This window comes from Pristis pectinata, chromosome 7, assembly GCF_009764475.1.
Source record: "Pristis pectinata isolate sPriPec2 chromosome 7, sPriPec2.1.pri, whole genome shotgun sequence".
Taxonomy (NCBI): Eukaryota; Metazoa; Chordata; class Chondrichthyes; order Rhinopristiformes; family Pristidae; genus Pristis; species Pristis pectinata.
In genome coordinates, this window is record NC_067411.1 from 38412005 (window position 1) to 38425202 (window position 13198).

Here is a 13198-nt window from a genome sequence, read left to right on the forward strand (position 1 = left end):
AATACATGGGTTTCCTTCTGCATCCCAAAGACATACTGGTAATTTAATTGGCTGCAATGAATGACCCCGAATGTCGGTTAACGGCAAAAAGAATCAGAGAGTTGATAAATATTCATGATAAGATATCCATTTATTAGTCACATGTACATCAAAACACACAGTGAAATGCGTCTTTTTGTGCTACTGTGCTGGGGGCAGCCCGCAAGTGTCACCACGCTTCTGGGGCCAACATAGCACGTCCATAGCTCCTAACCCGTACTTCTTTGGAATGTGGGAGGAAACCGGAGCACCCAGAGGAAACCCACGCAGACATGGGAAGAACGTACAAACTCCTTACAGACAGTAACGGGAATTGAACCCGGGTCGCTGGCGCTGTAATAGCGTTACGCTAACCGCTACACTACTGCGCCGCCTATGGGCGTATGTGAGAGATGGGCGTGTATGAGAGCATATGATAAGTTGATGGGTGTACGTGAGAGAGAATAAAAATGCTGGGGTACAGAGAAATAAGGAGATGGGGAATGAGAAAAATGGGATCACTCCCGTAGGAACAGCCATGGGCCCAATGGGTCAAATGGCCTCTTTCTGTATTGTTAGATATTAGCATAAGAATAATATTAGATTATGTAAGATTTGTATTAATGCAATAATATAGGGAATAAATAACAATCAAAAACTGCAGATGCTGGAAATCTGAAATAAAAACAGAAAATGCCGAAAACGCTCAGCAGAATTTTTTTGTGGAAAGAAAAACAGAATTAATACTCCAAGTCGTAAATCTTTTATCAGAACGAGGAAAGAGAAAAACAGAACAGGTTGGTTTACATTTAAGTTGCAGAGAGGGTGGTGGAGGAATGGATAGAACAAAAGAAATATCAGATAGGGTGAAGCCAGGTTTGTTGTGGTGAAAAGCTATTGAAGAAGTCATCTGGTTGTTAGGTTAATGAGAGACATTACAAGTGAGAGGGGAAATACAGATGAAGGAACATGTAAATGCCCAACTGGTCAGGCAGTGCTAATGGGGAGAGAAAAACTGAGTCCACATTACAGATGGATGACATACAGTAGAACTCGCCAGTCCTGATACAAGCAGAGAAAGTGAGTTACCAAACAGAGAGAATGGTTAAGTATATGTAATGCTGGACGTGAATAATAACTGCCACTTCAAATCTGTCACTGCTTTGAGGATTGTATCTGGCTGTAGAACTTTATATATTGTTGCAGATATTACCTGCAACAATATATAAAGTTCCACAGCCAGATGTGAAGTGACTTTGAATAAACAGTGTTTGAGCTCCTTGTGTCTCATGTGTAAGTCTATGTGCTCCGCAATGGACTTGTATTCCAATCAAGGTTGAATAAACTGGTTACATGATGTAGTGATATTATAGAGGTATCAAACAGAGATCGAGCACCCACTGACTTCATATTTTTGCAAACTCCACATCAAAGACCTTATGGATTTCTTTGAGTCATAGAGAGATACAACATGGAAACAGATCCTTCAAGCCCATCGAGGCCACACCGACCATCAAACACCCACTTACACCAATCCTACATTAATCCCATTTTGTATTCCACCCACATTCTCATTAACTGCCCCAGATTCTGCCACTCACCCAAACACTGGGGGTAATTTACAGCAGCCAATTAATCTATCAACTCGCACGTCCTTAGAATGTGGGAGGAAACTGGGGCATCCAGTGGAAAGCCATGAGGTCACACAGAGAGCTTACAAACTCCACACAGACAACACCCAAGGTCAGGGTTGAATCCTCTGGCAATGTGAGTCAGCAGCTCTGCTAGCTGCACACTGTGCTGTCCTCTTCTTTAATAGATTTTAGACCATTCATCCATCTGCTTTTGTGGCTGTGTGTCACTTGCTCTGTCCTTCCCAAACACTGAGCCCAGCTTCCTACTTTCCATGATCTTCCTTCATACAGCATCCTTGCTCATTTGCACCTGTCACAAACCAGCAACAAAAGAAACACACTGAGCATGATTCAGTGTTAAAAACTATTTTATTAATCACTACTTATGATAATACGTAAAATAAAAGTAAAAATGTTAGTACGTTAGAATTCAAAAATGTTAAACCTTGAACGTTAACCCCAAAACTAAACTCGTCGTGTGTGTGTGTGACAAAGTCCAAAACTCCCAGTTCCGGAATGGTTCTTAAAGTTCAGTTCCGCAAGCCATAAGGTGAAACATGAGCAAGGGCTTCTTCAACAACCACCGTTGTCTGAAGATAAGATGTAGATGTAGAAAAACATAGAGAGAGTACATATGAAATCCAAATGTTCCACGATGGAACCCAAACGACACTTCAGCGTTTACTCGGTAGTGACTTCCTCACCCCGAAAAGCATCCGAACCGTGGTCGTCCACACACAAATACCTGTTTCCTTCTACAGGTCAGCAACAAAGTGAACTCCACCGGATTACTTCCAACTTCCATACATGGATTTCAGTGGCAAACACAGTTATTGTTTCTCATCCATCGATAGAGAAAACAAGCAGGCTGGTGTCTCTCTCCCTTCTCTCTCTCTCTCTCCTTCTTCTTCTAACCTCTTCAACAACGTCATTACGTCCTTTATCTTCTATTGACGTAAGCACGCCCCACACACACATACACACACACTCTCTATCTAAAAGGGACTTTCACTGAGTCCGTAACACACCTTGGCACATACTCCTGATCCCACTGATCCCATCCCCATTCAGAATCTGACCAACTCAATCCCTTTTCCTTGAACTGAATTAATAGAATTCATGGAGAAAGATTTTACTGTTACTGTTTCCAAATATGAAGGGTTGGCACTTCCTAAGATATAAATCTTGTCAGCGTTACCAAGGACACCATACTGAAAAAGTCCCTAATTAATGAGAAGATAGGAATGCAGAGGATGACTTATTGATCTATCTGCACCTATTGCCAGAAAAAAGATGATTAATCCAAGACAGGACTAATATTGATTGGCACCTCCATAGTGTAAAGGGGACAGATGGGACGGAGTTTGTTAGGTGCGTACAGGAAGGATTCCTGACGGAGTATGCGGACAGGCTGACTAGAGGAGGGGTGGTACTGGACCTGGTACTAGGCAATGAGCCTGATCAGGTTTCAGATCTCTCGATGGGAGAGCATTTTGGAGATAGTGACAATGACTCCTTGACCTTTACCATAGCCTTGGAGAGGGACAGGACCAGACAACATGGGAAAGTATTTAACTGGGGGAGGGGGAATTATGATGCTACTTGGCAGGAACTTGGGAGCGGAAATTGGGAACAGATGTTCTTGAGGAAGTGCACAGCAGAAATGTAGAGGTTGTTCAAGGAATACTTGCATGGGGTTCTGGATAGGTTTGTCCCATTGAGGCAGGGTAAGGATGGTAGAGTGAAAGAACCGTGGTTGATAAGAGATGTAGAATATCCTGTTAAGAGGAAGAAAGAAGCTTACCTGAGGTTTGGAAAGCATGGGTCAGACAAGGCTCTGAAGAGTTACAAGGTAGCCGGAAGGGAGCTTAAGAATGGACTTAGGAGAGCTAGAAGGGGGCATGAGAAGTCCTTGGTGAGTAGGATCAAGGAAAACCCCAAGGTGTTCTACACGTATGTGAAGAATAGGAGGATGACTAGAGTGAGGGTAGGACCAATCAGGGATAAAAGAGGAAACATGTGCCTGGAGTCGGAAGAGGTAGGGGAGGTCCTTAATGAATACTTTGATTCAGTATTCACTAGAGAGAGAGACCTTGATGTTTGTGAGGATGTGGTACGACAGGCTGATATGCTAGGGCATGTCGAGGTGAGGAAAGCGGATGCACTGGAACTTCTGAAAAACGTTAGGATAGATAAGTCACCGGGGCTGGATGGGATATATCCAAGGTTATTAAGGGAAGCGAGAGAAGAGGTTGCTGCGCCTTTGGTGATGATCTTTGCGTCCTCACTGGCCACACGAGGAGTGCCAGATGATTGTAGGGTGGCAAATGTTGTTCCTTTGTTTAAGAAAGGGAGTAGGGATAACCCTGGGAATTACAGACCAGTGAGTCTTACTTCAGTGCTGGACAAATTACTGGAGAAGATTCTTAGAGACAGGATTTATGGGCATTTGGAGAAGATAGGCTGATTAGGGACAGTTAGCATGGCTTTGTGAGGGGTAGGTCATGCCCAATGAGCCTGACGGAATTCTATGAGGATGTGACAGCACATTGATGAAGGTAGAGCAGTGGATGTGGTGTACATGGATTTTAGTAAGACATTTGATAAGGTTCCTTATGGAAGGCTTATTCAGAAAATCAGGAGGCATGGGATCCAGGGAAACTTGGCTGTGTGGATTCAAAATTGGCTCACCCATAGAAGACAGAGGGTGGTTGTAGATGGACGGTATTCTGCCTGCAGGTCGGTGACCAGTGGTGCTCCGCAGGGATCTGTTCTGGGACCCCTGCTCTTTGTGATTTTTATAAATGACTTGCATAAGGATGTGGAAGGGTGGGTTAGTAAGTTTGCTGATGATACAAAGCTTGGTGGTGTTGTGGATAGCGTAGAAGGTTGCTGTAGATTACAACAGGATATTGATAGAATGCAGACCTGGGCTGAGAAGTGACAGGTGGAGTTCAACCCAGATAAGTGTGAAGTGATATACTTCGGGAGATCGAATTTGAAGGCAGAATACAAGGTAATGGCAGGACTCTGAACATTGTGGAAGAACAGAGGGATCTTGGGGTCCATGTCCATAGATACCTCAAGTTGGCCGCGCAGATCGATAGGATTGTTAAGAAGGCACATGGAGTGTTGGCCTTCATTACTCGGGGTATTGAGTTCAAGAGCCGCGAGGTGATGTTGCAGCTCCATAGAACTCTGGTTAGACCACACTTGGAGTATTGTGTTCAGTTCTGGTCACCTCATTGTAGGAAGGATGTGGAAGCTTTAGAGAGGGTGCAAAGGAGATTTACTAGGATGTTTCCTGGACTGGAGAGCATGTCCTATGAGGATAGGTTGAGTGAGCTAGGGTTTTTCTCTTTGGAGAGAAGGAGGATGAGAGATGACTTGATAGAGGTGTACAAGATGATAAGAGGCATAGATCAAGTGGACAGTCAGAGACTTTTTCCCAGGGCGACAATGGCTAACTCGAGGGGCCATAATTTTAAGGTGATTGGAGGAAGATATATGGGGGATGTCAGGGGTAAGTTTTTTACACAGAGAGGTGGGTGCATGGAACGCACTGCTGGCAGAGGTTGTGGGGGCAGATACAATGGGGACATTTAAGAGACTCTTAGATAGACACATGGGGGACTTTGTGGGAGGGAAGGGTTAGGTAGATCTTAGAGCAGGATAAAATGTCGGCACAACATTGTGGGCCGAGGGGCCTGTACTGTGCTGTAATGTTCTATGTTTTATGACTCAGATGGAAAGTAAATTCCAAATCAATGGTAAATTGTTGAAAATATCTTTCTAAATATAAGACCTATTGGGAATAATATGAGCATTGTCATTCCGTTTTGAAGGAAGGATTCACAAAAGGTTCTGCAGCTGCTGGAATCTGGAGCAATACACAAAAAGTGCTGGAGGAACTCAGCAGGTCAGGCAGCATCCACGGAGGGAAATAAACAGTCGACGTTTTGGGCTGAGACCCTTTATCAGGACTGGAAAGGAAGAGGGCAGAAGCCAGAATAAGAAGCGGGGGGGAGAGGGGGAGGGGGTGGGGGAGGAGCACACGCAGGCAGGTGAGAGGTGAGTTCAGGTGAGGGGGGAAGGTAGGTGGGTGGGGAAAGGGGGGAAGATGTAATAAGCTGAGATGTGATAAATAGAAGAGGCAGAGGGCTAAAGAAGAAGGAATCCAGTAGGAGAGGGCAGTGGACCATGGAATAAAGCATGGGGGAGGGGAGGAGAGGAGATGGGCAGGTCATCGAGGTGGGGGGAGGCAGCCACAGAATTAAGGGAAAACAAGGAGTTGGCAGGAAGAAAAAGAAGGGGAGGGGTTACTGGAAGTTAGAGAAATCGATGTTGAGACCGTCAGGTTGGAGACTCCCAAGGCAGAATATGAGGTGTTGTTCCTCCAACCTGCATCTGGCTCAACATGGCCGCAGAGGAGGCCATGGATAGACATGTCAGTATGGGAGTGGGATGTGGAATTGAAGTGGGTGGCCACCGGGAGGCTGTTGCGGGAGACGGAGTGAAAGTGCTTAACGAAGTGGTCACCCAATCTGTGTCGGGTCTCACCGATGTATAGGAGGCTGCACCGGATGCAATAAGTGACACTCAGACTCACAGGTGAAGTGCTGCCTCACCTGGAAGGATTGTCTGGGACACTGAATGGTGTCGAGGGAGGAGGTGTAGGGACAGGTGTAGCACTTGGTGCGTTTGCAGGGATAAGTGCCAGGGGGGTCGTGGAGAGGGAAGGATTACCAGGATTCATTGTTCCATTGGCATTCAACTTGATTTTGGTTGATCGAATTCTTATTGTAAGTCCAATTTCAGTCTTGCCAATCAAGTGCAAGAAGATACTGAAACACACCCAATCCGAGCTGCCAATTTTTTATGGGTGAAGGAAACTGTTCTTTCATCTTCTGCCTTTCAAATAACTTGCATTGAAATGCACTCAATTGTTTCAAGTGTAATGTCACTGTCAAACTAAGATTTTTCAACTAAATCCATCCAAGTAGTTTGATAGTGAGTTTACAAAACACAGCCACCTCAGCAACAAATGTCTGGCCTTTGTCTCCTCCAACCCACAATGCCTCCCATGTCTCTCCCAACAAGTACATAGAATTTACAGAGTAGAGATGACTCCTCTGATCCCTGTAGGTGTTTTTGCAACACAGTCCTCTTCATCTCACCCTATCACATTACCCTTCTAACCTCCTTTCAGCTTTCCCTTAAATTTACCACTTACCTCAGCCACTCCCTGTGGGGAACGAGTCCCACCTTCACACCGTGCTCTGTTTCAAGAAGTTGCTCCTGATGTTTTCCTTACCATCACGTGCTATTCTTAACACCTCAATCAGAGAAAGCCATCTCTGAGTACAGGTGAAGGGTGTTGACTCGAAATGTCAGCTGACCACTTCCCTCTTCGAATGCTGCCTGAAATGTTGACAATTCCTTTCCTCCCACAGGTGCTGCTTGACCAGTTGAGCTCCTCCAGTAGTTTGTCTTTTGATCCATATTCCAGCATCTGCATTCTCTTGTGCCTCCAAGGTCATCTGTAACCTCTTTCACATAGGGCTCGTCACCCACATTCCCCTTTCCCCTCCCAAACTTCCTTCCTTCTGTCTCTGTAGAAGGTCACCTTTTGCAGAAGGTCTAGAGGTGAGAGTCAGAAGGAGAGACTAATGGTTGGAAAGGGGTTAAGGGCATCAAAGGTAGATGTGGGAACCTTGTTGAAAGCCTCTGGTCAGTTGCTGCTGCTGCCTCCCTCCTTATCCCAGCTGACTTTTCTTTAAAATTCCCTGCTGACTTGGACATTTTTCTTTAATCCCTCTCCAAACACAGCCTGTCCGCGCAACCCATCTGCCACTCCCTTAGTCCTCTTCCAACTGAAGTGCTGATCATCAACTACCCTGACACTTGGTGCAATTTTACACTGATCAATTAACTACGAAGTCACATGTCTTTGGGATGTGGGAGGAAACCCACACAGTCACAGGGAGAACGTGCAAACTTCACACAGACAGCACCCGAGGTCAGGATTGATCCCGGCTCTGGGGTTGTGAGACAGCATCTCTACTAGCTATGCCACTGTGCCACCCATGTTAACATATTGTTAACTGTTCTGTCCTTTGGGATCCTGTCCCTCTGTCCTTCCCATCTCCCACCTCCCATTGCTCTCCGAAATCCTTGGTTTTGCTGTTGGACTTCCAGATCAGATTTCTGCTTTCCCAGAAATCAATGCTTCAACCTTTGCCCAATCCTAATATCAAAACAGATCTTATCATGGTTACAAATGACCTCCTAAGTGGCTGTGACAAAAATGATCTATTCCCAATTCCACCCCCCCCCCACACCCCTTTCAGTTTTTTTCCTGCCCATGGTTTTTTACATAGTTGACCACATCATTGTCCTCCAGTGCCTCTCCACCATTGCCCATTTCCATGGGACCACACTTGACTGGTTCCATTCTTCTGTTTCCACTCACACTGATCATGGCTGCTCCTGTTCCTCCAGTATTCCCCAAGGAATCTAACTTTGATCTCCTTATTTACATGCTGCTCCTGCCAATGCCATCCAAAGACAGCAACATTGCATCATTTCCCACTTGTACACTAACAACACACCGGGATCTCACCTACCACCACCTTTCTTCACACATTCACCGTTCCCAATTATTAGACAACTTGTCTGACAAATGGTACTGGAGAAACAGGAATTTTCCCTAACTTCAGTTGGGAAGACAAGAGCCATTTTCTTCAGTCCCGGTCACAAAATCCCTTACTACTGGCTCCATCTCAAATAAAATTTTGATAAAATCACCTCTTATTTTTCAAGAGAGTACAAGCCCTGTTTAATCTCTCCTGCACGACACATTCTTCACCCAGGAATCAATCTGATGAACCTTCACTGCATTCCCTCCATTGCAAGCACAAGCTAATTGGAATTTTGACATGCCCACTAAAATGTTAAAAAGTCCATTCTGGAGTTTGTTACAATTTCATTTCACAAAAATCCATTGGCATGACAACTAAGTGTGGAAGTTGTCAGGTAGAGAAGTTCTTAAAGGGACTACTTGAGGCCACCACCCATAAAAAGAATACACCTGTCTGAAAATGGATCAGGAAGTGCTGTTCCCCTTCCCACTTCAATGCCAATGATCCTTCTTAACCCTCAAACACACTTCACCATCACACAAAGCACTGAAGCAGCATCTATGGAGCGAAATAGACAGTCAATGTTTCGGGTTGAGATGCTTCATCTGGACTGAAAAATAGAGGGGAGATATCCAGTATAAAAAGGTGAAGGGGTGACACATCAGCTGGCAGGTGATAGGTGGATCCAGGTGAGGAGAGTGATAAGTAGGTGAGGGAGAGGGGAGAGCAGGAATGATGTCAGAAGCTGGGAAGTGATAGGTGTAAGTGACAAAGGGCTGATGATGAAGCATCTGCCTATCACCACCCCCCCCCCTCACCTGGATCTATCTATCACCTGCCAGCTCTTGCTCCGCCCCTTCCCCCCACCTTTTTATACTGGCCATCTCCCCTCTTTCAGTCCAGATGAAGGGTCTCAACTCAAAACATCAACTGTCCATTTCTCTCCATAGATGCTGCCTGACCCGCTGAGTTCCTCCAGTGCTTTGTGTGTTGCTCCAGATTCCAGCACCTGCAGTCTCTTGTGTCTACACCTCACCATCAGCCTGCCCCTTCCCACATACCTTCCCTGCTCCCAGTTCACTGACAAGATCTCGACTGCAAAAAAAGAAAGTGACTGATGATTTTCTCACAAGTTGAGCTGCCCCTTAAAATAAATAAAAGCAAATATTCGTGTTGTATTTTGTTTTTCCTGTTTGGAATCTTTGAATTGTCTAAAGGACCAGCTGTGACTACAATGGCAGCAATACTGATGTGATCTACACGGGAAAGGCATGGGACTTGGTTTCCACCCAGAAAATTGACAGTCTGAGGAGTGATAAGGCATGTGCACAAACAGGCCCAGCGCACAGTTTAAGAACACAGGGTTTTTGTAGCCAGGTTGTTAACACGTAGTGTGTACAGACTTGTGGATGTTTCCAGGAAAAGATGAGTAAAAAAGCTGTTTCATTAGGTTACAAAAGCACTGTTTAAATGCCAGAGGTTAAAGAGAAGGAATGTTGCCCTGGCAGCTCCACCAGAACAGGCAGGCAGGCCCAGTGTTCAACTGTTAGCTCTTGGTACTGTACTGAAGTTTCAACATATTAAAAACCTAAATCCAGGGGTGTAGCAAATTAATTTTCATTCAGTGCATATCTGATATTAAATGTATTTCAATATCAGCAGGACTCACATATTTTCTAACCATATATATATTTTTTATTTAGTACATTTCTGTTTGCTTTGAGCCAAAATTTTGTTTTCTTTTCTCTTCCCTATCTTGAAATGCATAATTGACTTTGAAAAGCATAACATCTGTATCTTTCAAATGCTGTATAACACCCTGGGAAACCAAAGATTGAAGGAAGAGCTTCCCTGCTTCTGAAAGGGGTCAGAACCACACCATCAATGTATTCTCTCACCAAGCAATGAAGAAAACCTAATCCACCAAGTTACCATCTCCAACTAATGTGCACAAATAATTGGTTCCTAACTGGTAACAATCCTTAGCCCAATGCACATGCATAAATTTGTGCTGCATATTATGCCAGTCACTCTGCTGGTGAGGATGTTAATCCATTCGCACCTAAAGTTTGCCAAAATATGCAAAGTAAGCAAATCATGACATCAAACAGCATGCAAAATCAGTGATCAGGGTTCGAACAGACACTCTCATTTAATCTGGACAAATGGACACATGCTCAGCAGCTGAAGGCACCCGTCCTCCTCCCCACACCCACACAGTCATGGTATTTATAGGGATAATCATCCAGATAATTGTGACCGTAGGGTATCGACCCGAACTGTCGACTGTCCGTTTCTCTCCATAGATGCTGCCTGACCCGCTGAGTTCCTCCAGCACTTTGTGTATAGCTCCAGATTTCTAGCATCTGCAGTCTCTTGTGTCTCCAGAGTACACATTGGAAGCCAGTTGATGGCTGGCCACTTGCTATGGCTTCAGATGCACAAATGTTTGGTACTTCTATAATTCTTTAGAGTTGCTAAGGCCTACAGGGAGTGATGCACCAGATATTTTGTCTTGGCCTCGAAATCCTCTGCATATACCAACTTTACCCAGATATAGATCTACCGCTAGGCATTCCCCTTGGATTGCAGCTTGACTGGGAGATTGAACAGAAGGCGTCCCATGGAGAACAAGAGAATGAAAGAGGGAGAATGGGAAGAGGGCTCTCAGTAGGAGGTCACATCCACATAAAATGTTAGGGAGCAATCCTCCAACTGAACCTCAGTGAGGGAGAGTGAGTGAAATGGTAAAATGGCCCTCAGTGACATCTGCCATCTGCTCCAGCCGTGACCCCAGCAGGGTAAGGACTGCCTTACCAGTGCCTCTTAAGATCACAGTAGATATGAACTTCTAAGCCTCAGTATCCTTCCAGGCTAGAGCTGATTTGCAGAAAGTTCACCCAAGATGTCTACTCAAAGACAGCTGCAGCTGAATTTGTTTCCTCCTCTCCTGCCAGAGAGATCTTGAAGATTTGCATAGGCTGCTGACTTTACAATGCAGGGTGTCATTGAATGCAGATGTGCCACTTTGTGAGTGCTAGATGTAAACTCTGAGAAGTGAACAGGGATCCACATTCTCAATGTCCAGGTGGTGTGGGTGCACGCACAGAACACCAGTCAAAATGATGCCTGGTATCCTGGCTGTAGTCATGATGTCTTCATTCTTCTGTGGTCTGCTGTGTCACCTGTGCAATTGAGCTACAATGGGTGGCCACTGGATGGCAAGGTTAGCTAATGACATAGTTCTGAAGCATATGAGGAGAATAGGCATGGAATGAATGCCATACTGCCATGTGAAATGTGATGGATCAGACCACTGAAACAATGATACCTCTGTATGGATGACTCCAAAGGAGTTCTGTAGTGCTTGGAATTGTGATAGTTTGCTGTACCCTGTACAAGCAAACTTAGAGGATATTTTTGTTCTTGGTGCCAGTTATTAGGTGAGCTTCTGGGAGGAAGAGAAGAGGAAGACTTGGTTGCCTTCTTTCTGACCGGGTCTCTGTGAATAATTCATCCAAGTGTGGTCCAAATAAACAGAAACCAATCCACAAGTCATTTACAGTCCAAAAGCTTAACTTCGCACTCTTTTTGACCATCACAGCCTTCACGTGAGCAGACAACAAAAGTAAAAGCCATATTTTAAGTGAAATGCTCAAAATGTTCAACTTTGCCACATTTATGAAACAAATATTCTGCTCTGGCAAAAGAATACTTGACTTTGGACTAAGCTCTTGTTTGGATAGCTGACAAGCGCTGACAAGACATTGGCAGATTGGCAGTGGTGTAATTACAAATGCTGTCATCCTGAGAGAGGACAGCAGTTTGTGCTCCCTGCCCCATACCCCACCGCAGCACATCGACAATCCCAGTTGTTGGTTGAAGGGAAGATGTGAGACCCAATGTGTCCCTTTGATTATTGGTAGTCGCTTTAATTGTATTGCAGTGGAATCTGAGATGCCAAGCATCAGATGCTCCTCCATGGTTGTGCCCATAAGTGTATCCATGGAGCTGGGTACCACTTCCACCTTGGAAAGGATGAACTCCAAGCTCTATGCAAAACACTTTGCAAGGTTCCAGACTCAATGCATCTTGGCATTGCAGTTGGCATTCTAGTAGGCTTCCAATCCACTGTTGCCTCCACTAAATTGCTGAGCAAACTCCAGTGAGCTGGCACCAATACTATCCTTTCTCCCTCTCTTGGCCCCTGTAAACATGCACATATCCTACAACTGACCTAACCTCTAAATTAAAGCACAGCATCTGGGATTAAGCTGATGCCTAGGAATGTTGATTAATGGTGCAGTAGAAATTCATCCTCAGTTGAATTGGACGTGCTAATCATGTATTGTCCTCTGCCTCCAAATACAGTTGCAGTAACTGACGGAGATTGTTATTGGGTGAGTGGTGGGAGTGTGGTGCTGTGAGACTAGGATATGGAATACAAAGCTCCATTCACTGACCTTGATCAACTTGAGGTCACTGAACTTCTTGTAGCACCTCATTCAGGACATCAGGACTTGGCTCCAGCTGCTGTCCTTCACAAGCACTGACAGGACATTGGCAGATTGGTGGTGGCGTGGTTGCAAATGCTGTCATCCCAATCAGGGTCAAAAATCTCCTCTTTATATTGACCATCTCCCCTCTCCACTCTCAGTCCTGATGCAGGGTTTCAACCCAAAATGTCGACAATTCCTTTCCCCCGACAGATGCTGCTCGACCCGCTGAGTTCCTCCAGCACATTGTTTGTTGTTCCAGATTCAAGCATCTGCAGTCTCTCATGTCTCCAAAGTGTTTCCATGGTCCAAGTACAAGGAGCCCTGGGAGTCATGGCTTATTGAGGGCTGGATAAAAAAAAAGGAAGCATGTGGCAAGAGTAGAAACCTGAAAACAGGGTGGAATGGG